This window comes from Pelophylax lessonae (assembly GCF_965119305.1).
Source record: "Pelophylax lessonae genome assembly, chromosome: 4".
NCBI classification, from domain to species: domain Eukaryota; kingdom Metazoa; phylum Chordata; class Amphibia; order Anura; family Ranidae; genus Pelophylax; species Pelophylax lessonae.
This window is the reverse complement of record NC_138771.1, coordinates 5,159,467-5,184,476: the sequence shown is the minus strand read 5'-3', so window position 1 is coordinate 5,184,476 and position 25,010 is coordinate 5,159,467.

Genomic DNA, 25,010 nt, shown 5'->3' with positions numbered 1-25,010 from the left:
AATTAGTGGTGCACTGGCCCTTTAAATTTACATGCTGCGGCGCGCGCGCGCCCTAGGGAGCGGGGCCGCGCGCGCCGAGAGGAGGAAGGAACCCGGCGTGCGCCGGGAGCAGAGAGGACCCGGCGGGTGAGTTCCACTAATGCGGGGGAACAGCGCTCATGGTCGGGGACTCGGCGTTACAGTACCCCCCCTTAGGTCTCCCCTTCTTTTTGGAGCCCAGGTACCTGTGGATGAGGTCCTTGTCAAGGATATTGGACTCGGGCTCCCACGACCTCTCCTCAGGACCACAATTCTTCCAGTCAACCAAAAAAAACTTTTTACCTCTGACGACCTTGGAGGCGAGGATCTCTTTTACTGAGAAGACGTCAGAGGACCCAGAGACAGGAGCAGGAACGATGACCTTGGGGGAAAATCAGTTAAGAATGAGGGGTTTGAGGAGGGATACATGAAAGGAGTTGTGAATACGGAGAGAAGGAGGAAGATGGAGTTTGTAAGAGACAGCATTAATTTGGCTTTTGATTTTAAAAGGCCCAAGATAACGTGGACCCAGTTTGTAGCTGGGGACCCGAAACCGGATGTATTTGGCAGAGAGCCACACTCTGTCCCCAGGAGAAAAGACAGGAGGAGTTCTCCTTTTCCTATCTGCATGTCTCTTCATGCGAGAAGAGGTGAGGGTGAGCGACTTTTGAGTCTCTTTCCAGATGGAGGAGAAGTCCAGGGTCAAGTCATCAACGGCAGGAACTCCAGAAGAAGTGGGAATGGGGAGGGGGGGGAAGCGGGTGACGGCCGTACACCACAAAAAACGGGGATTTGGTGGATGACTCAGAGTCTCTAAAGTTGTAAGAAAATTCGGCCCAGGGCAACAAGTCGACCCAATCATCCTGACGGGAGGAGACGAAATGTCGCAGGTAGTCACCAAGGATCTGGTTAACCCTCTCCACTTGTCCATTGGACTGAGGGTGGTAGGCAGAGGAGAAGTTCAATTTGATCTTCAATTGGGTGCAGAGAGCTCTCCAAAACTTTGAGATAAACTGAACGCCTCTATCGGAGACGATGTGTGTTGGAAGACCATGGAGACGAAAGATGTGTAAAAAGAATTGCTTTGCCAGCTGTGGCGCAGAAGGGAGGCCAGGGAGCGGAATAAAATGTGCCATTTTAGAGAACCTGTCGACAACCACCCATATGACTGTGTTGCCATGGGATACAGGAAGATCCGTGACGAAGTCCATTGCTATGTGGGACCAAGGCTGTTCAGGCACTGGCAGAGGGAGAAGAAGACCTGCAGGCTTCTGGCGGGGAGTTTTATCACTTGCGCAGACAGTACAGGCCTGAACGAACTCCGTCACATCTTTCTCAAAGGAAGGCCACCAATAGTGTCTGGCAATTAGTTGAGTCGTCTTTTTAATTCCAGCATGACCCGCCAGGTGAGAGGAGTGACCCCATTTGAGAGTCCGCAGGCGAAGACATGGAGGAACAAATGTTTTCCCTGGAGGAACTGGTACCAGTGAAGCAGGGGCAGTTGAAATTAGACACTCAGGAGGAATGATGTGTTGAGGAACGGTTTCATCCTCGGAGGCATCGGTGGAGCGTGATAGGGCATCCGCCCTAATGTTTTTATCAGCAGGACGAAAATGGATTTGGAAGGTGAATCGGGCAAAGAACAATGAACACCTGGCCTGGCGTGGATTAAGGCGCTGGGCAGACTGAAGGTACGAGAGATTTTTGTGGTCAGTATAGATGGTGATCGGATGAGGGGATCCTTTCAGAAGGTGTCTCCATTCTTCCAGTGCCAATTTAATGGCTAGAAGTTCACGATCTCCGATGGCGTAGTTCTTTTCAGGGGGAGAAAACGTTTTTGAGAAGAAACCGCAGGTGACGTTTTTCCCTTTAGCAGATTTTTGAAGAAGAACCGCTCCGGCTCCAACAGAGGAGGCATCTACCTCCAGGAAGAATGGTTTCAGCGGATCAGGCCTATTCAAGACTGGAGCGGAGGCGAAGGCGGCTTTAAGACGAGTAAAGGCTTCTTCAGCTTGGGGAGGCCAGGATTTCGGATTCGCTTCTTTCTTGGTTAGGGCCACAATAGGCGACACGATAGTGGAGAAATGGGGAACAAACTGACGGTAATAATTGGCGAATCCCAGGAAGCGCTGAATAGAGCGAAGGCCTGAGGGGCGTGGCCAATCCAAGACTGCAGAGAGTTTGTCAGGGTCCATTTGAAGACCCTGTCCAGAAACTAGGTATCCCAGAAACGGCAGACAGCTACGTTCAAAAAGACATTTTTCCATTTTGGCATACAGATGGTTGACACGAAGGCGCTGGAGCACTTGACGAACATGGCGACGGTGTTCCTCCAGGATGGAGGAGAAGATTAGAATGTCGTCGAGATAGACCACTACACAAGTATACAACATGTCCCGGAAGATCTCGTTGACAAAGTCTTGAAAGACTGCAGGAGCGTTGCACAGGCCGAACGGCATGACGAGATACTCAAAGTGGCCATCTCTGGTATTAAAAGCGGTTTTCCACTCATCTCCCTCACGGATTCTGATAAGATTATAAGCGCCCCTGAGGTCAAGCTTGGTGAAGACCCTTGCTCCGCGCAGACGGTCAAAGAGTTCCGAGATGAGAGGCAAAGGGTAGCGATTTTTTACCGTGATTTTGTTAAGACCGCGGTAGTCAATACATGGGCGTAGTGACCCATCCTTTTTGGCAACAAAGAAAAATCCTGCTCCGGCAGGAGAAGAGGATTTCCTGATAAAACCTTTCTTAAGGTTCTCCTGAACGTATTCTGACATGGCCTTGGTTTCAGGGATGGAAAGAGGGTAAATCCTGCCACGGGGTGGCGTGGTACCAGGAAGCAAATCAATGGGACAATCATAGGGTCTATGTGGTGGTAAGACCTCCGCCTGCTTCTTGCAAAAGACGTCAGAGAAGTCCAGATAAGCCTTAGGAAGGCCGAGCAATGGTGAGGAAACGGAGACTTGTCTAGTAGGTACCGACTTGAGGCAATGAGTGTGGCAGGTAGGCCCCCATGATTTAATGTCCCCAGAGGTCCAGTCGAGGGTAGGAGAGTGGCGCTGGAGCCAGGGCAGGCCAAGAAGGACGTCAGAGGTGCAGTTCGGTAGAACAAAAAATTCAATGGTCTCTTGGTGGAGGACTCCTATGGTCATGAGCACAGGTTCTGTGCGATAACGCACGGTACAGTTTAGATTCTCACCGTTAACTGTAGAAATGAAGAAAGGCTTGACGAGACGGATCACAGGAATGTTAAAGTGGTTTATGAAGGAGGCTCTAATGAAGTTTCCTGCAGAACCAGAGTCCAAGAAGGCCTGTGCAGGGAAGAAGACTTTAGCGGTAGAAGAAATCCGTACTGGAACCATCAAACGTGGAGAGGAAGACTCTACACCCAGCGACGCCTCTCCTACGTTCACTAGGTGCGAGCGTTTCCCTGACGCTGTGGACGAACTGGACAGTCCTTTAAGAAATGTTCGGAACTCCCACAATATAAACATAAATTCTCATTCCTCCGGGGAGACCTTTCTTGCTGGGTCAGGCGAGCCCGATCCACTTGCATGGCCTCCTCGGTTGCTGGAAGAGAGGTGCCAGGCGTGGATAACGCCTGTTGCGAACAAGATTCTTTTCTTGGCGAAGTTCCTGGCGTCTTTCAAGGAAGCACATATCTATGTGAGTAGCCAACTGTATGAGTTCCGTCAGGGAGTCAGGTATTTCTCGTGCGGCTAGAGCATCCTTGATATGGCTGGATAAACCTTTTTTAAAAGTTGCGCAGAGGGCGTCGTTGTTCCAAGTCAGTTCGGAGGCCAGTGTGCGAAATTGTATAGCATATTCGCCTACTGTAGCGTCTCCTTGGACGAGGTTTAGCAAGGCCGTTTCTGCTGACGAGGCACGGGCAGGTTCCTCGAAGACACTGCGAACTTCAGAGACGAAAGACTGGACGGAGGCAGTGGCAGGATCATTGCGGTCCCAAAGTGGCGTGGCCCAGACCAAGGCCTTCCCTGACAATAAGCTGACCATGAAGGCCACCTTAGATCGTTCCGTAGGAAACTGGTTGGCCAACATCTCCAGGTGTAGGGAACATTGGGACAAGAATCCCCGGCACATCTTAGAATCCCCATCAAACTTGTCCGGGAGAGACAAACGGATTCTAGCGGAGGTGGCGGCCACCGACTGCGGAGGTGGAGCGGAAGCAGAAGCAGAAGCAGGCGGCTGCTGCGGTGCGGGAAGAAGCTGTTGCAGCATGGCGGTCAACTGTGCCAGTTGTTGTCCTTGTTGGGCAATCTGCTGGGACTGCTGGGCAACCACGGTAGTGAGGTCAGCGAGACTAGGCAGCGGCACATCAGCGGGATCCATGGCCGGATCTACTGTCAGGGTCCGGACTGGCGGCAGGTGATGGCACTGGAGGTGGATCCTCTGTGTCAGTGAGGGATTGGCGTGGACCGTACCAGGGGACCGGTTCTAAGTTAATACCGGTTTTCACCAGAGCCCGCCGCAAGGCGGGATGGACTTGCTGCGGCGGTAGCAACCAGGTCGTATCCTCCGGTAACGGCTCAACCTCAAAGACAGCTGATTCAGGCGCGGTACAGAAGGACAAGGCAAAGGCAAGGTCAGACGGAGCAAAGGGTCAAGGCAGGCGGCAAGGTTCGTAGTCAGGGGCAACAGCAGAAGGTCAGATACACAGGCAGGGAACGATACACCAAAAGCTTTCTCAAGGTACCAAAGGCAACAAGATCCGGCAAGGACAGGAAGGGGAAGTGGGTTTTTATTGAATTTGGGCTGATTGGACCAGGCACCAATTAGTGGTGCACTGGCCCTTTAAATTTACATGCTGCGGCACGCGCGCGCCCTAGGGAGCGGGGCCGCGCGCGCCGAGAGGAGGAAGGAACCCGGCGTGCGCCGGGAGCAGAGAGGACCCGGCGGGTGAGTTCCACTAATGCGGGGGAACAGCGCTCATGGTCGGGGACGCCGACCGGAGCGCTGCAGCCCGCAGGACGCCTTGAGTGCTCCGGGGAAGCCACGGAACCCGGAGCACTCGGCGTTACAGGAGAAGGGATGAGTGGGATACTCCAACTGGATAAACTATGCACAATTTTAGGACTTCTAACTATGCTGAGTGCGGCAAGACCGCTGCTTCACCTTGCCACTGAGATGAAGTGTTTGATAAGCGAACTGTAAAGTGAATTACTCTTCAGGGCCCAGCCTGGCACCCCCTTTATCCTTACTCTTAAGGATTCTACTTGGCACCCCTTTACTTTTGCATACTGTGTGAGCTGACCTTCTATCCTCTGACTTCACTGGAGTGGTCCCCCTTCCTGGACAGACCCCTTGGCAAGCCCCCTGGTACTCACGGATACTGTTTTTCCCAGGTCACTCTGCCAGCAGCTCCACCGTCAGCTTTCCAGGATCCTTCAGGCTCAGCTCCACACCTGGCTCCCTAGGCTGACCGCATGTGACCACCTTCCTCAGACAGCAGGAGGAAAGACAGCCGTCACCCTCCTCCTGGGACTCTGCTTCCCCCCAAAGACCCCCTGTCACATGTGCCCTTGGCTTTTATGGTCAATCCCAGGATGCACTGTGATAGTGCCCTCCCACTGGAACTGCCACAAAAGCCAGTTTGCCACTGGTCAGGTTTTCTCCACTGTCCATCAGGCTCCCCTATTGGGGACACTCCCTCAGACCCAGTGACTTACAACTGGACACATGCAACAGGCATGACTAACAGATCAGGCTCCCCTGATAAGCAGATGGAGCATAGTAATGCTTTTTCCTAGCACCTATCTAGGAGGGTGCTACATCCAGAAACCAACATTTCGACATCATGTTGTAAGGTAAACCAGATTCCCAGCACCAGAAAACCAGGAGGAGGAAGGAGGAGACACAGGGGAAGCCCGAATCATGGAGAAGACTGAGGGGGAAGCTGCCGCCGCCACTGCCTGTCCTCCACCCTGCCTGTCCAGGGTGAGTGAGCCGGCGACTTGGGAGGGAGGGGGGTATGGTGTGGTCCGTCTGACACCACCCCCCCCCCCCCGGCCCATGGAGCACCAGCCACCACTGCTGAGGACATAAATTTATCAGTCCCTTTCTCTGTAGCCTCAGCTGCACAGATGAATGAATAGGAATCACTCTGAGGCTTCCTGTTCATTCACATACTGAAGCGTAGTAAACACAGTTCACCGTGCTTCAGTGATGAACAGACACAGAAGTGATTGTACCCATCACTCACTGTGTTCATACAGGAAAGAAAGAGGCCAGTACATGACGTATTTACTGGCCCCTTCCCCTGCTCTTTATCCTGAAAAATCCCCCTCTGTGTCCGCAGCAGCTGCCGGAAAGAGAAGAAAGGAGGGAAGGGGGAAAAGGGGCACACAGGGGGGCGGGACATCAGATGGAAGGGGCGCATGTGCTAGGACCAATCTTCCTCCAGTGCAGCCATGGAGCAGAAGACAGCAGCATTGCAGGGGGAGACAGAAGAGGATTGGTGTCTGCAATAAGATAGTACAGCCGGCCCTCCTGCTCAGTGGGTGCCTGGGCCCCCCTATTGAACTGATGGAGCCCGGGCCCAGTACAGGGGGGCTGGCTGTACTGCCTTCCCAGCAGCCCTGCAATGAACCAGCAGCACAAGGGACACCTCGGAGTCATATCCCCAATTTTTTTTTTTTAATTGAACTAAACCTAAACTTTAATAACAGGATCTGCCACAAGTTTCCTTTAAGATCTTCCTACACAGGGGAGAGAAATATCTAACAAAAGCAGAAATCTACGTTAACTGCTAGAAAAGAAAATAACTTTTCTGATGTCAGACACAAAGCTTTTTTTATTTTCTTCTCTTTTTTATTCAGAGGGGGTTTGTTCAGTATTTTTTTTTCTAATGATAAAAACAAAATTAGGGGCGACTTCTTCAGAGAACACAAATTACAGCCACACAAATCGCAGATTGTACAGAAACAATCTCCGGTGTGTCTGTATTCTCGGTGTCACCGATTATTAAATCTATTGGAGGAAATTCAAATTGTCTTCTTCTCTTCATCTTCCCCACAAATGTTGGGGCTGCTAAGCAACAACACAGACTGCTAATCAATGCAAAAAAGTTACTCAGTGATAACAGACAAAACTTTTATAATTACACTCAAATCTAAAGATAAATGCAGATAAAATGAAATATGAAGAGCATTGCGCCATGTTTTGGAATATAATAAGTAGAATCTAATAAAGGTCTATTGTAACTTTGCTTATTGTCTTTTGTAGCAGCTACTTAAAAAACATAAAAAAAAACACCTTTGTTCCATCTATGGCGGTAAGCACATTATGTGCTAATATAAACTTTTTGAGGTCATAATACACTTCTAGTTAACCACTTAAGGACTGGGCCAATTTCTGACACATGTTGTTTACATTATCTATATATATATATATATATATATATATATATATATATATATATATATATATATATATACAGGGCTCAAAGTTTCAAGTTATGAGCTACTAGCCAGGCCTTAAGAGTTACTCGCCACTTGTTGCCCCACCCAAACCCTACCCTGCTCCGCCCCTAAACATGCCCACAGCGTGACCACAGCGTGCCCCCTTTCAATGCAGAGTGACCACAGCATGCCCCCTTTCAATGCAGAGTGACCACAGCATGCCCCCTTAAATGCAGAGTGACCACAGCGTACCCCCTTTCAATGCAGAGTGACCACAGCATGCCCCCTTAAATGCAGAGTGACCACAGCATGCCCCCTTAAATGCAGAGTGACCACAGCGTACCGCTTTCAATGCAGAGTGACCACAGCATGCCCCCTTAAATTCAGAGTGACCACAGTGTGCCCCCTTAAATGCAGAGTGACCACAGCGTACCCCTTTCAATGCAGAGTGACCACAGCGTACTCTAACTCAGCGAGTTAACGAGCCGCATACCACTTGAAAGCCGACCGCTGGCTCTAAAAAATGGTACCAGGATGATACCTCTAGCTGCATATCACCCCACTACAACCACTTCTCTGAGCCGACGTAGGGCTACGTTGGTTAGCAGGAAGTGGTCAAACCTTCAAAATTCGGTCATTTGGACAGTTCTTTAGTTTTTCAGCCAGTTAATGGCCACAAATTGGTAATCAGTTGTGATGTTTTTGAGCTGAAAAAAACAAAGGACGAGTTTGGAAATTTTCTGCCGAACAAACGATTAATTGAAAGGGTAATGTGTTTCTCACCCAAAATGTTTGCACTAGGTATATGTGAAAAACCGAACAAAAAAACTGATTCATTCATGTCCATTGAACAATATATCGGTCATTACATGATGGTACAATCGTTTGCTCTCACGGCCGAGTGTTCGTTTTTTTTAAATTACAAAAATTCAGCCTAGCGCTCACTTCGAAGGGGAAGACTGGCGTGCTGCTCTCCTCAGGCAGGGAACTCCAACATGGGTGCATAGAAAAGAAAGGAAAAGGAGGCGCAAACACCTAGTGCATTACCCGTGGTCAATATTTGCAAATTTTTAATAAAAATGCCAAATGCATACTCACGGGTAATGCACGAGTTGTTTGCGCCTCCTTTTCCTTTCTTTTTTTAAAATTAGTTTGAACGATTTTTTGTATAGTGTATGGCCAGCATTAGGGTTAGAATTAGGTTTAGAGTTAGATTTAGAGTTAGGGTTAGAATTAGGGTTAGAGTTAGGGTTAGAATTAGGGTTAGAGTTAGGGTTAGAGTTAGGGCTAGAGTTAGAGTTAGGGTTAGGGTTAGAGTTAGAATTAGGGCTAGAGTTAGGGTTAGAGTTAGGGTTAGAGTTAGGGTTAGAGTTAGGGTTAGGGTTAGAGTTAGGGTTTGAGTTAGAATTAGGGTTAGAGTTAGGGTTAGAGTTAGGGTTAGAGTTAGAGTTAGGGTTAGGGTTAGAGTTAGGGTTAGAGTTAGAATTAGGGTTAGAGTTAGGGTTAGAGTTAGGGTTAGAGTTAGGTTTAGAGTTAGAATTAGGGTTAGAGTTAGGGTTAGAGTTAGGGTTAGAGTTAGGGTTAGAGTTAGAGTTAGGGTTAGAGTTAGGGTTAGAGTTATGGGTTAGGGTTAGGGTTAGAGTTAGGGCTAGAGTTAGGGTTAGAGTTAGGGCTAGGGTTAGAGTTAGGGTTAGAGTTAGAATTAGGGCTAGAGTTAGGGTTAGGGTTAGAGTTAGGGTTAGAGTTAGGGTTAGAGTTAGGGTTAGGGTTAGAGTTACGGTTAGAGTTAGGGTTAGAGTTAGGGTTTGAGTTAGAATTAGGGTTAGAGTTAGGGTTAGAGTTAGAGTTAGGGGTAGGGTTAGAGTTAGGGTTAGGGTTAGAGTTAGAGTTAGAGTTAGGGTTAGAGTTAGGGTTAGAGTTAGGGCTAGGGTTAGAGTTAGGGTTAGAGTTAGAATTAGGGTTAGAGTTAGGGTTAGGGTTAGGGTTAGGGTTAGGGTTAGAGTTAGGGTTAGGGTTAGAGTTAGGGTTAGAGTTAGGGCTAGAGTTAGGGCTAGAGTTAGAGTTAGGGTTAGAGTTAGAGTTAGGGTTAGAGTTAGAGTTAGAATTAGGGTTAGAGTTAGGGTTAGGGTTAGAGTTAGGGTTAGAGTTAGGGTTAGAGTTAGAATTAGGGTTAGAGTTAGGGTTAGAGTTAGGGTTAGAGTTAGAATTAGGGTTAGAGTTAGGGTTAGAGTTAGAGTTATGGTTAGAGTTAGGGTTAGGGTTAGAGTTAGGGTTAGAGTTAGGGTTGGGGTTAGAGTTAGGGTTAGAGTTAGGGTTAGATTTAGGGTTAGAGTTAGGGTTAGAGTTAGAGTTAGGGTTAGAGTTAGGGTTAGAGTTACAGTTTGGGTTAGGGTTAGGGTTAGAGTTAGAGTTAAGGTTAGAGTTAGGGTTAGAGTTAGGGTTTGAGTTAGGGTTAGAGTTAGAGTTAGGGTTAGAGTTAGAGTTAGGGTTAGAGTTAGGGTTAGCGTTAAAGTTAGGATTAGAGTTAGGGTTAGAGTTAGGGTTGGGGTTAGAGTTTGGGTTATAGTTGGGGTTGGAGTTAGGGTTAGAGTTTGGGTTATAGTTGGGGTTAGGGTTGGGGTTAGAATTAGGGTTGAGGTTAGAGTTAAGGTTATAGTTGGTGTTAGAGTTAGGGTTGGGGTTAGAGTTAGGGTTATAGTTGGGGTTGGAGTTTGGGTTAGAGTTAGGGTTATAGTTGGGGTTAGAGTTAGTGTTGGGGTTAGAGTTAGGGTGATAGTTGGAGTTAGAGTTAGGGTTATAGTTGGGGTTAGAGTTAGGGTTGGGGTTAGAGTTAGGGTTGAGGTTAGAGTTAGGGTTATAGTTGGGGTTAGAGTTAGGGTTAGGGTTAGAGTTAGGGTTATAGTTGGGGTTAGAGTTAGGGTTGGGGTTAGAGTTAGGGTGATAGTTGGGGTTAGAGTTAGGGTTATAGTTGAGGTTGGAGTTAGGGTTAGAGTTAGGGTTATAGTTGGGGTTAGAGTTAGGGTTGGGGTTAGAGTTAGGGTTATAGTTGGGGTTGGAGTTTGGTTTAGAGTTAGGGTTATAGTTGGGGTTAGAGTTAGGGTTGGGGTTAGAGTTAGGGTGATAGTTGGGGTTAGAGTTAGGGTTATAGTTGAGGTTGGAGTTAGGGTTAGAGTTAGGGTTATAGTTGGGGTTGGAGTTGGGGTTAGAGTTATGGTTAGGGTTATAGTTGGGGTTAGAGTTAGGGTTGGGGTTAGAGTTAGGGTTAGGCCTCATGTACACTGCTGCTGATAAACGGATGTTTAGGAGCAGTTGGGCATTTTTTTTAGCTGCTCCTGAACTCTCCTCTGTTATCTTATCTGTCCATGTACACTGAGATGTTTGTAGTTGTTTAGAGGCAGTTGAGTTTAGTGTAGTTTTTTTTTTTTAAAGCAAAAAAATGTGTTTAGACGGAAGTTTATAGGCATTTGAAATGCCAAATGCTTGTAACAGCATGAAAACGTTTCTAAACGCGGTAACTCGCGTTCATAAGCGTTTCGTTTATAGGTGTTTTCAATGGGTATACATTTCTGACAATTTTACAATGTAGAAAAAAGGCTTCTAAAGGCAAACGCCGCTAAACCTGCAAACACGCACGAAAACGCAGTAAAACAGATGTTTTTTTCCTGTGATGTTACTAGATGTTAAGTTCTAGCGTTCAGCAGAGGTTTTCAAACCTCTCGTGTACATGAAGCTTTAGAGTTAGGGTTAGGGGTTAGGGTTAAATGTTATAGTTAGGTTTAGTGTTAGAGTTAAGGCTAGAGTTAGGGTTAGAGTTAGCAGCCATTGTTAGGGTTAGTGGTAATTGTTAGGATTAGGGTTAGCGATAATTGTTTACCACTAACCCTAACATGTAACCCTAACCTTAGCCCAAAACCCTAACATTAGCCGTTAACCCTAAGGGCCCTTTTACATGGGCTTTTCACCCCGGCGGACTCCGTTTTGCCCAGTGGGGATTCCTGCTGAGCAGGCGGATGACAGCTCCATCTCCGCTTACTTTGAAAAGACAGACCTATCAGATCCCTGCTCTCCGCTATGGGAGATCAGATGATAACGGACCGCCTGTCCGTTTTCATCCGATCCGATCCTCCAGACGGATGGAAAATAGGTTTTCCATCCATCTGGATTCCACAGACCACATTGGATTGAATAGCAGTGGGTGTCATTAGAGATGTCACCGCTGACATCCGCTGCTCCATAGAGCATCTAATCAGGTCCGCCTGAAATACTGACAGGCAGACCTGATTGGAAAGCCCGTGTGAAAGGAGCCTAACCCTAACATGCAACTTTGGACACATAAAGGTTCCTGCACTACTTTGATGTGACCTTGATGCAACTTTGAGTCTTGAGTGCCAGAGAGTGGTCACATCAAAGTCACGCTCCATGAAAAGGAACTGTCATACTTTCCTATTAAACAAAAAACCTGCAAAATGCATCACAAAAGTGTCAAAAGTGCATGTTCAAAACTGCAAAATGTGCCGGAAAAACACATCAACCACAACCTGCATAGACGTAAACCTAGCCTAAGGGGGCATTCTTCACATTGACCACTACCAACATCATGGATATTTTCTCCATGACCCCCGAATTGACTTATCTAGACAGGAGCTCCCGGAGACATTACATTTTTTTTAAGGGTTCCTCAGGGGTAAAAAGGTTGGGAAAGGCACATCTAACTGCCCAGGACTCCAGAGTTTTTGTGGCCCATTCACACAGATGCTCACCGGTTGAAAAAACCTATCTGAACTGTGCATTCAGCCAGCACCCTGCACAAATCAGTGGTCGGCTCCCCTACTATTCACATGGAACTGCTCATCCAAGGGAGATGATAACACAAGGGATGTTATTATCTGTTGTGTCCCCAATGCCACTCTTAATCCATACCAACGCTTATCTGAAACTGGAGCAGGTAGCGGAAACCGTAGTGGAAGCCGGGGTCATGCACAGGAGATAGACAGGATAACAGAAGTCCTTGAAGCAAGCCAGGGTCCTACATGGTAGGTAAACAGGAGGAAGGTCAGTGGAGGAAGCCAAGGGTCAAACCAGGAGGAGGAGATCAAGCAGAGTCAGGAGCAAGCCCGGTCACAACAGGAGATCCAAAAGCAGAAGGCACAGGAACACTGGGAAGCTGAAGATAATCCAGCAATGAGTAGGATCCCTCAGCCACCTTTTATAGGCCAGCTGGAGGCTGTGTCTGTCACGCATTGCGTATGCACGTTCGCGCCTTCGCGCATGCGCGTTCGCCGTTCTTACACCAGGGCGTACAGGGATGCACCGGGTGCGCCAAGAGCATCCATTAGTATTACTGGCAAATCGCCAGCTCTCCTACGGCCATTTCCCTGACAATCTGAAAGCAGTGACTTGGTGCCAGACAGTGCTGTGGCCGAATTGTGGTCTGTGCAACAGGGAGAAGGAGAGTCATCACAAGCGGGTGCGGGAGCATCTACTCCACTGCCAGCCATTTCTGATTGTTCGGCGGTAGCTTGGAGGCAGCTCTCATCACATTCACGCCAGATCCAGCCAGGCTGCGGTGCGGGGAGCGACACGGGGTCAAGCAACATCCCTTGAGCCAGATTCTGCAGGGGCCTGCTGTGGAACCCTCACGCCACTCTTCAATACTGGAGGTCTCTGGACTTGAGTGAGTGGGGCACTTGTCCAACCTCCTGTAACAAAGGACACTGCATGCAGACACTATTGTCTTGTTCCTCTGACTAAACCTATAGGACTTTGTACTACACTTACTCTCTGCTTAGCAGCACCAGGGATCCTTCTGCTTGCCAGAACTCCACAAGCATACAATACTTTGTATCACCCTGCTTGCCAAGACACCTTACACATACTTTACTCCACCCTGCTTGTCAGAACACCTCAAAGTGCACCATCAAAGAGCTAGCTGAAGATGCAAGGCCTTTCTTCTGAGAGATTATATCATCCCCCCCCCCCACCAGAGATTAAATTCACTGGTGCCATATGGGCCCATACTTTCACCCAGGACTCTATTCATAGTAGGTGAGGTTGAATAAGACAATAGTCCATCCAGTTAAACCTGTGTAGGTGTGTGTGGCCGTAATCATCTCTCATACCCCTGAATGTTCTGATCCTTGAGATGTAAGTCTAAGAGTCTTTTGAAAGCCACCATACTTCCCGCAGAAACCACCTCTTGTGGTAGAGAATTCCACAATCTTGTAGGCCTAATAGTAAAGAACCCCCCACGTTGCCTGAGGTTAAAACGTTTCTCCTCTAATCGCATTGATCCCATCCTCACTGCTGTTTATGAATAAATTGAACAAGGTTGGTCCCAGGACTGAGCCTTGGGGGACCCCACTTACCACCCCAGACCAGTCTGAGTATGCGCTATTTATTACCACCCTTTGGACACGCCCTTTTAGCCAGTTCCGTATCCAAGAGCAAACCTTGCGGTCGATGCCTGCAGACCTTATTTTATAAATTAAGCGCTTGTGGGGAACTGTATCAAACGCCTTGGCGAAATCCAGGTACACCACATCCACTGGTCTCCCCCTATCTAGCTCACAGCTCACCTCCTCGTAGAATGTTAAGAGATTGGTTTGACAAGAACGCCCATTTGTAAACCCGTGCTGATTACTGCTGATGATGTTGTTGTCTTTAGCAAACTCTTGGATATAGTCCCTTATCATCCCCTCCAGAAGTTTACATACTATCGATGTCAGACTGACAGGCCTCTAATTTCCCGGGATATGCCTCTGCCCTTTTTTTGAATATCGGTATCACGTTAGCTTTTCTCCAATCCCCTGGTACATTTCCTGTTATAATACTGTCAGCAAAGATCAGGATTCACTAATTTAAGTCTAAAGACTGAAAGGTTAAATAGTTTGAACTGAACTAAATACAGTGCTATCACGGTTCTTTGGGACTGTGGTGTCGGGGAATAGAAGGGAGTGGTCTAACACGAGTCTGGTCATTCTTCTGCCCTCCTCTTGCCTGAATCCATAGAGCTCAATCCAAGCAGAGTTTGTTGGTTCAATATATATCTCTGTATTATATTTACTTCAAGTATTATTCTTTGACTGTTTCTGCTGTCAGGGTTATTTTTTTGCAGCAAATCCTCAGCAGGTGTCAATTGTAAGTTCCTGGGTCTTCATTACTAAAAATCTTTCAGTTAAATAAGATTCAACTGCTTTACTCAACTAAGTGCTTTTTGTTACAGCATGGAGGATATTGGAACCCAGAGTGTCAGAGAGGTGTAGGAGGGCTTGCAAGGTCATGGCAACCATTGGGGTATAGATCTTTCGAACAGCCCTCATGGGGGTAGCACTACATTGGTATAGCTGAAGGCCAGACATGGTGCCCCTTCCCCCCATGGCCAGCCAACCAAGCAGCTTGACATGTGGCACCTTTCTTCGTCTCCAAGTACTTACCCCAGACGAGCCTCTCACCAGGAATGCAGGGGGGGAAGTCAACTAAAATGTTCCAGGTAAGTAGGCAAGTGTCTAGAGATGGGGAAAATCAAAGTGAGACTTTTACTTTAATTGCATTTATTGTTCTACCAAAATACCAGAATTACCCAATGCAGGTCAGATTTGTCATTGGTAATTGGTAATTCCAGTCCCCGTAAAACCCTGGAGACACATGTGGTGGGAGATCTCACACAGCTACCAGTTAGGATGGAAATATCCACTAAACACCATCCATATATACCGGTTTTGCTCACTGGCTGGTGTCACTGAGCTTAGATAACGCAGCCCAATGGTTCACAGTGAAGGTTTTCTGTACATGAGAACTCCTGACTACAACCAACACATTGATTATTCTTCTTAATTAAACACTAAATAGGCTTATTCAGCCCCCCCTCCCCATAGACCACCTGCCAGGCCTTGATTTGCAGTACATACATTAGCAGTGGGGAGGGGGGTCACCGTGTGTAAGAAATAAGGAAGGATGGATAGGGAGCCAATCTTCCCTACGTACTTTGTGTATAGCGCGGCAGGAACTGACTGGATTCTAATTGGCCATAAATGCAATCCACGCTTCCATGCAACGCATTTTTCTGTTTGACACTAAGGGCCGGAATCATAAATCTAACATAGTTTCTGTCACGCCGGCTGACATTAAGACAAATTAGCTTTGCTCAGGAGGACCTGGCTGGGGTTGCAGGGCAGTCCAATGCTTCTTACAATCTACATTTACTTTTTGTACCTGACAAACCTCATCTGTGACTCCAGGAATACAAACGCTTCTACCAGGATTATCCGGAAATTCAGCTTCATTCTACTTGTATCTACAGTGGGGAAAATTTGTATTTGATCCCCTGCAGATTTTGTAAGTTTGCCCACTTACAAAGAAATTAAAGGTCTAAACGTTTTATCATAGGTGTATTTTATATGATAGACAGAAGATCAACCAAAAATCCAGAAAAAGCACATAAAACAAATGCTATAAATTAAGTTGCAGTTCAGGGAGTAAAATAAGTATTTGATCCCCTTAGTAGTAGGTGGAGAAATCCTTGTTGGCAAGCAAAGAGGTAAAATGTTTCTTGTAGTTGGTGGCCAGGTTTGCACACATCTCAGGAGGGATTTTGGTCCTCTCTTCTTTACAGATCTTCTCTAAATCCTAAGGTTTCTCGGCAGTCTCTTGGTAATGTGAAGTTTTAGCTCCCTCCATAAATTTTCTATAGGATTAAGGTCTGGAAACTGGCTAGGCCACTCCATGACCTTAATGCCCTTCTTCTTGAGCCACTCTTTTGTTGTCGTGGCGGTATGTTTTGGGTCATTGTCATGCTGGAAGACCCATCCATGACCCATCTTCAGTGTTCTGATAAAAGAGATTAAAATAAGGATAGTTGCTCATCTGAAGGGTCCAATGATGTGGTGCAGCCCACACCGCATCACTGGAGCTCTCAGATGAGCAACTATCCTTATTTTAATGTAATTGTCTACTCTGTTACCATTAAAATGATTGCACTAAGAGGTGCTCTCTTCTCTCTCTTTTAACTGCATACTCAGAGTTGGCTTCACTCTTCTGGAGAGCTTTGCCCTTTGTTGCTGATGCTGATCCATCACCAGCCCACCTGGAACTTTTATGGACCTTATTATGGACATTGATGCATTCCTTTATATATGATTTTTACTTGCTCCACTCTGCATATACACCTTGAGTGCCAACACCATTTGTTTTCATCTTCAGTGTTCTGGCTGAGGGAAGAAGGTTCTCATCCAAGATTTTACAATACATGGCCCTGTCTATTGGCCCCTGAATGCGGCAAAGTCGGCCTGTATGTTTAGCAGAGAAGCAGCCCCAAAGCATCATGTTACCACCTCCGTGCTTGACTGTAGGGATGGTGACTGTAGGGATGGTGCTTTTAGGGTCATAGTCAGCATTTTTCTTCATCCAAACACGTCGAGTTAATGCCAAACAGCTAAATTTTGGTCTCATCTGAGCACAGCACTTTCTCACAATCCTTCTCTGAATCATTTAGATGTTCATTAGCATGACTGTACATGTGCCTTCTTGAGGCAGGGGACTCGCCATGTTTGGAGGAAGAAAAATGCTGACTATGACCCTAAGAACATCATACCTACAGTCACCATCCCTACAGTCACCATCCCTACAGTCACCATCTCTACAGTTACCATCCCTACAGTCACCATCTCTACAGTTACCATCCCTACAGTCACCATCCCTACAGTCACCATCCCTACAGTCACCATCCCTACAGTCACCATCTCTACAGTTACCATCCCTACAGTCACCATCTCTACAGTCACCATCCCTACAGTCACCATCTCTACAGTTACCATCCCTACAGTCACCACCCCTACAGTCACCATTCCTACAGTCACCATCCCTACAGTCACCTTCCCTACAGTCACCGTCCCTACAGTCACCATCCCTACAGTCACCGTCTCTACAGTCACCGTCCCTACAGTCACCGTCCCTACAGTCACCGTCCCTACAGTCACCATCCCTACAGTCACCGTCTCTACAGTCACCATCCCTACAGTCAACGTCTCTACAGTCACCATCCCTACAGTAACCATCCCCACAGTCACCATCTCTACAGTTACCATCCCTACAGTCACCATCTCTACAGTCACCATCCCTACAGTCACCATCCCTACAGTCACCATCCCTACAGTCACCATCTTTACAGTCCCCATCTCTACAGTTACCATCCCTACAGTCACCGTCCCTACAGTCACCATCCCTACAGTCACCGTCTCTACAGTCACCGTCCCTACAGTCACCGTCCCTACAGTCACCGTCCCTACAGTCACCATCCCTACAGTCACCGTCTCTACAGTCACCATCCCTACAGTCACCATCTCAACAGTCACCATCCCTATCCCCACAGTCACCATCCCTACAGTCACCATCTCTACAGTCACCATCCCTACAGTCACCATCTCTACAGTCACCATCCCTACAGTCACCATCCCTACAGTCACCATCCCTACAGCCACCATCCCTACATTCAAGCACGGAGGTGGAAACATGATGCTTTGGGGCTGTTTCTCTGGTAAAGGTACAGAGCAACTTTGCCGCATTGTGGGGCCAATGGGCGGGGCCATGTATTGTAAAATCTTGGATGAAAACCTTCTTTCCTCGGCCAGAACACTGAAGATGGGTCAGCATGACAATGACCCAAAACATACCGCCAAGGCAGCAAAGAAGTGGCTCACGAAAAAGCATATTAAGGTCATGGAGTCCCCTGACCTTAATCCTATAGAAAATGTATGGAGGGAGCTGAAACTTCGAGTTGCCAAGCGACAGCCAAGAAACTTTAAGGATTTAGAGAAGATCTGTAAAGAAGAGTGGACCAAAATCCCTCCTGAGATGTGTGCAAACCTGGGGGCCAACTACAAGAAACGTCTGACCTCTGTGCTTCCAACAAGGGTTTCTCCACCAACTACTACTAAGTCATGTTTTGCTTGGGGATCAAATACTTATTTTACTCTCTGAACTGCAACTCAATTTATAACATTTGTATTGTGTGTTTTTTTTCTGGATTTTTGGTTGATATTCTGTCTCTATCATATAAAATAAACCTATGATAAAAATTATACACCCACCATTTCTTTGTAAGTGGGCAAACTTACAAAATCTGCAGGGATCAAATATTTTTTTCCCCAATGTAATTGTAGCTATTTCATGTCTATCTATCTATCTATCTATCTATCTATCTATCTATCTATCTATCTATCTATCTATCTATCTATCTATCTATCTATCTATCTATCTATCTATCTATCTATCTATCTATCTATCTATCTATCTATCTATCTATCTATCTATCTATCTATCTATCTATCTATCTATCTATCTATCTATGATATGGTCTGCATCCTGTCAAAATTAAGAGGTTTGTATACCAATGCCAGAAGCCTGGCCAACAAGATGGGAGAGCTGGAGCTGCTGATGTTTGAGGAGGACTTAGATTTTGTGGGGATAACTGAGACTTGGTTTGACAGCTCTCATGATTGGATGGCGACCATTCAGGGGTATTCCCTTTATCGCAGAGATAGAGAAGGTAAAAAAGGGGGAGGGGTATGTCTGTATGTCTGTATATTAAGAACAGTATACAGGTAAATATGAGGGATGATATTAATAATGGAGCTAAGGACGAGGCAGAATCCCTATGGGTAGAGCTTCAAAGGGAAGGCATGGTGGGGAAGGTAATATTGGGCGTATGCTATAGGCCCCCCAACCAGAGGGAGGAGGGGGAGGCGGACCTCCTTTCACAAATAGGATTGGCAGCAAGGATGGGAAATGTCATTATAATGGGGGACTTTAATTATCCTGATATAGATTGGGCAGAAGGAACCGCACACTCAGCCAAGGCTAGGCAGTTCCTAAATATTTTGCAGGACAATTTCATGGGTCAGATGGTGAATGCACCGACAAGAAACAATGCGGTACTTGACCTACTGATTACCAACAATTCAGACCTGATCACGGATATAGAAATACGGGGCAACTTAGGAAACAGTGACCATAGGTCAATAAGTTTCAGTATTAATTACAGTTATAGGAAGCAGAGGGGTAATATAAGGACACTGAATTTCAAAAGAGTAAAGAGGCCAAACTAAACAACACACCTCAGGAAGTACCGCCATGGCTAACAGAAGATAGACTTAGAACTAAACTAGAGAAACTTAACATAAATAAATCACCGGGACCGGATGGCTTGCACCCGAGGGTTCTTAAATAGCTCAGCCAGGTGATTGCCAGACCATTATTCTTGATCTTTAAGAATAGTTTACAGACGGGTATGGTGCCAGCTGATTGGAAAAAAGCCAACGTGGTACCAATATTTAAAAAAGGGCCGAGATATATCCCCGGGTAACTATAGGCCGGTCAGCCTAACATCATTAGTCTGCAAGATTTTGGAGGGGATGTTAAGGGACCACATACAAGACTTTAGTAATGAAAACGGTATTATAAGTAGTAATCAGCATGGATTCATGAAAAATCATTCTTACCAAACCAATCTATTACCCTTCTATGATGAAGTGAGCTGCCACCTAGATAAAGGAAAGCCTGTGGATGTGGTGTATCTGGATAAAGGAAGGTCTGTGGATGTGGTGTATCTGGATAAAGGTAAGCCTGTGGATGTGGTGTATCTGGACTTTGCAAAGGCCTTTGACACCGTTCCCCACAAACGCTTACTGTACAAACTAAGGAAGGTAGGTATGGATCATAAGGTGAGTACCTGGATAGAGAACTGGCTCCAGGGGAGAGTACAGAGGGTGGTGATTAATGGGGAGTACTCGGATTGGGCAGGTGTGGAAAGTGGGGTCCCCCAGGGTTCTGTCCTGGGGCCAATCCTGTTTAATTTATTCATAAATGATCTAGAGGAGGGGATATCTAGTACAATCTCAGTATTTGCGGATGATACTAAACTAAACATGCCAATATCTTCTATGCAGGATATGGAAACCTTACAAGCGGATCTGAACAAAATAATGGGGTGGGCAACTACATGGCAGATGAGGTTTAATGTTGAAAAATGTAAAGTAATAAACTTGGGTGCCAGAAACACGAAAGCAAGATACTCACTAGGGGGGGAACCTCTGGGTGAGTCTAGGATGGAAAAGGACCTGGGGGTACTGGTAGACAACAGGTTTGGCAGTGACATGCAATGCCAAGCCTCTGCAAGCAAAGCCAACAGAATACTGGGATGTATAAAAAAGGGGATTCACTCCAGAAATAAAGAGATTATTCTTCCACTCTACAAGACTCTGGTCCGGCCACATCTGGAGTATTCTGTCCAGTTCTGGGCACCGGTCCTCAGGAAGGATGTGCTGGAACTGGAGAGAGTCCAGAGAAGGGCAACAAATCTATCTATCTATCCATCTATCTATCTATCTATCTATCTATCTATCTATCTATCTATCTATCTATCTATCTATCTATCTATCTATCTATCTATCTATCTATCTATCTATCTATCTATCTATCTATCTATCTATCTATCTCTCATTTGAAGGATAATATAATTTGCTGATCGCCACCGTTACCAGCATATTAAAAAAAAATTCTCAGTATACAGTATACATAGTTTGTAAACGCTATAACTTGTGCACAAACCAATCAATATACTCTTTTTGGGATTTTTATTTTTTATTGACAAAATTATGTAGCAGAATACATATTGGCCTAAATTGATGAAGAAATTCGATTTTTTTCTATTTTTTATATGATGTATTTTATAGCAGAATGTAAAAAATATATATATATATATATATTTTTTTAAATTGTCTGCCTTTTTTTGCTTATAGAGCAAAAAATAAAAACCACAGAGGTGATCAAATACCGCTAAAAGAAAACTCTATTTATGGGGAAAAAAAATGACATACATTTTATTTAGGTACAGCGTTGCATGGTTGCGCAATTGTCAGTTAAAATAACACAGCTGCCGTATTGCAAAAAATTGCCTGATCATGTGGGGGGGGGGGGGGGGGGGATCTTCCAAAGGTCAAGTGGTTAAAAAGAAGAAGAGATTTTGATTGCTTGGAATAACTCATCAATAACCAGTTGCCTTGTCACCCCTTACCACAGTTTACAATATGAGGATTGGATGAACCTATTTATTCTTTCATCGGATTGGAAAAAGAAAAAAAACGTGTATATACAGTATACTGACAGTGTCAGCTGGGCACTGGATGGTGTCAGCAGTTTTTATTTTTTTTATTTTATTATTTTTTACAATTTTATTTTTTTAATTATTTTTTTTTACAAAATTTTTTAGGAGCCCAATTAGAGGCTTTGCTGAAACATTAGGCGTTTAACCACTTTACCACCGGAGGATTTTGCTGCGATTCGGCGCTGTGCGACTTTAACTGACAATTGCGCGGTCGTACGACGCCGTACCCAAACGAAATTTACGTCCTTTTTTTCCCACAAACAGAGCTTTCTTTTGGTGGTATTTGATTACCTGTGCGATTTTTACTTTTTGTGCTATAAACAAAAAAAGAGCGTTTATTTTGAAAAAATAACAATATTTTTAACATTTTTTTATATGAAATTCCTCCCAAAAAATATGTAAAAATCAAATTTTTTTTAAATTTTTGGCCAATTTGTTTTCTGCTACCTATGTTTGGTAAAAAAAATCACAATAAGCGTATTTTGATTGGTTTGCGCAAAAGTTATTGCGTTTACTAACAAAGGGAAAGATTTTTGTCATTTTTGGTGTTTTTTTTTTTAACGAGTAATGGCGGCGATCTGCGATTTTTTTTGCGGGACTGAGACGTTGCGGTGGACAGATCGGACCCTTGACTGACATTTTTGACACTTTTGGGGGTACCAGTGACATTACTGCAGTAATCAGTGCTATACATATGCACTGTTACTGTAAAAATTACACTGGCAGGGAAGGGGTTAATTTTATTGGAGAGGGAGGGGTTAATGTATGCCTGGTGCTTACTGACGTGTGGGGGGGGGGAGGTGACTGAGTGAGTCAGGGACAGATTGGATGTTCAGCTATGCTGAACACTCTGATCTGTCACTCCCTGTCACTTAGGAGATCCGCCCGCTCTGTTTACACAGGCGGGGGGATCTCCAAACTAGATTCCCCGGCGATCAGGGAAGAGCAGCAGTGATCGCCGCCGCTCCTCCCCTGGCCCGACTCCCGCTGTGAATGAAAACAGCGGGAGCGCGCCTCCGGCGGCGCGTGAGCCCTGCCTACAGGGGGAGGAGTCCAGCGACGTAGGTCTACGTCGCTGGACGATAATGGGCCACTGTGCCGCAGTAGAGGCACAGTGAGCGGTCGTAAAGTGGTTAAACAGGGGGAATCTGTGCTACACAGGGTGATGAGGGTGTGCCCAGGGACACCTGGCACACCCTGTGTACACGCCTATGCTATCTGTCTGTTTATCTATCTATCTATCTATCTATCTATCTATCTATCTATCTATCTATCTATCTATCTATCTATCTATCTATCTATCTATCTATCTATCTATCTATCTATCTATCTATCTATCTATCTATCTATCTATCTATCTATCTATCTATCTATCTATCTATCTATCTATCTATCTCTCATTTGAAGGATAATATAATTTGCTGATCGCCACCGCCACTAGTATATAAAAAAAAAAATCTCAGTATATATCCCATAGTTTGTAAACACTATAACTTGTGCACAAACCAATCAATATACTCTTTTTGAGATTTTTATTTATTTTTTTGCCAAAATTATGTAGCAGAATACATATTTGCCTAAATTGATGAAGAAATTAGATTTTTTAAATTTTTTATTGGATGTGTTTTATAGCAGAATGTAAAAATATATATATATATATATATCTTTTTCTCAAAATTATCGGCCTTTTTTTGTTTAAAGTGCAAAAAAATAAAAACCGCAGAGGTGATCAAATACCGCTAAAAGAAAACTCTATTTATGGGGGAAAAAAATGACATAAATTTTATTTAGGTACAGCGTTGCATGATTGCGTAATTGTCAGTTAAAATAATGCAGGGCCGTTTGGCAAAAAAATGGCCTGGTTATAGGGGGGGGGGGGGGTTAAGTGGTTAAAAAGAAGAGATTTTGATTGCTTGGAATAACTCATCAATAACCAGTTGCCTTGTCACCCCTTACTACAGTTTACAATATGAGGATTGGATGAACCTATTAATTGTTTTATCGGATTGGAAAAAAAAATAAAACGGTGGCAGCGTTCTACTCAACGCGTTTCTCTAAAGACTTTACCCACTTCTCTAGGAATGTGCGGGTCAATACTAGAACAATGCTAATAAAGCCTAGAAGGTAATTATACCCACCAAATACAGCACTGAATTATATAGCTGAAATAAAATAAAAATAAATGACAAAAAAACCAAGCACTGATATTACATATGACTAAACAACAATGCACTTAACAAAATAACAAAATAAATAAATAAATAAAAAAATAATAATAATTCATCAACTATATATACATAAAAAGTGACCAGTGCTTACCCAAGTGTCTGTGCAAAAATCTTATTAAATAAACTCCACTGTGCAAATCAGAGTGCCAAGAGCAATTATATTTCTTAAGATGCAAGATCCACTCCATCGCGCTCACCACCCGCACTCCCCACTCACCGACTCCTAGATTCAAGGTGGTATGTTAGTATCCTGATCGCCTCTCACTATGAAAAATCATAGGAGAGATCTCCATAGCATAATTCTGTTATGGCTTTATTGAAATTAATATTTAAAAGCAGATGCACTCATAATTTTAGCTTTAAACAAGTGCATGAAGTCTAAAATCGGTCTGTCCCCGCTTGGCGCGTTTCGTCTCTCTCACTGGGTGTCAATAGCAATAATTCTAGCGCTAGAGCTCCTCTGTAACTCTAAACTGGTAACGTAAACATTTTTAAAGCATTGCCTATGGAGATTTTTAAGTAGCGTAGTTAGGCGCCATTCCACGAGCGTGCGCAATTTTAAAGCGCGACATGTTTGGTATCTATTTACTCAGCGTAAAACCATCTTTTATATTTTATCAAAATTTGGGGTATACTCTATATTGTTTTTTGTTTGCTTTAAAATTCATTAAAGTGTATTTAAAAAAACAAATTGCTTGAAAAATCACTGCGCAAATACCATGTGGCATAAAAAATTGCAACAATTGCCTTTTTATTTTATAGGGTGTCCACTGGAAAAAAAAAAAAAAATATATATATATATATATATATATATATATACAGTATCTCACAAAAGTGAGCACACCCCTTAAATTTTTGTAAATATTTTCTTCTATTTTTTAATGTGACAACAATGAAGAAATGAGACTTTGCTACAATGTAAAGTAGTGAGTGTACAGCTTGTATAACAGTGTAAATTTACTGTCCCCTCAAAATAACTCAACACACAGTCATTAATGTCTAAACCGCTGGCAACAAAAGTCAGTACACCCCTAAGTGACAATGTCCAAATTGGGCCCAAAGTGTCAATATTTCGTGTGGCCACCATTATTTTCCAGCACTGCCTAAACCCTCTTGGGCATGGAGTTCACCAGAGCTTCACAGGTTGCCACTGGAGTCCTCTTCCACTCCTCCATGATGACATCACAG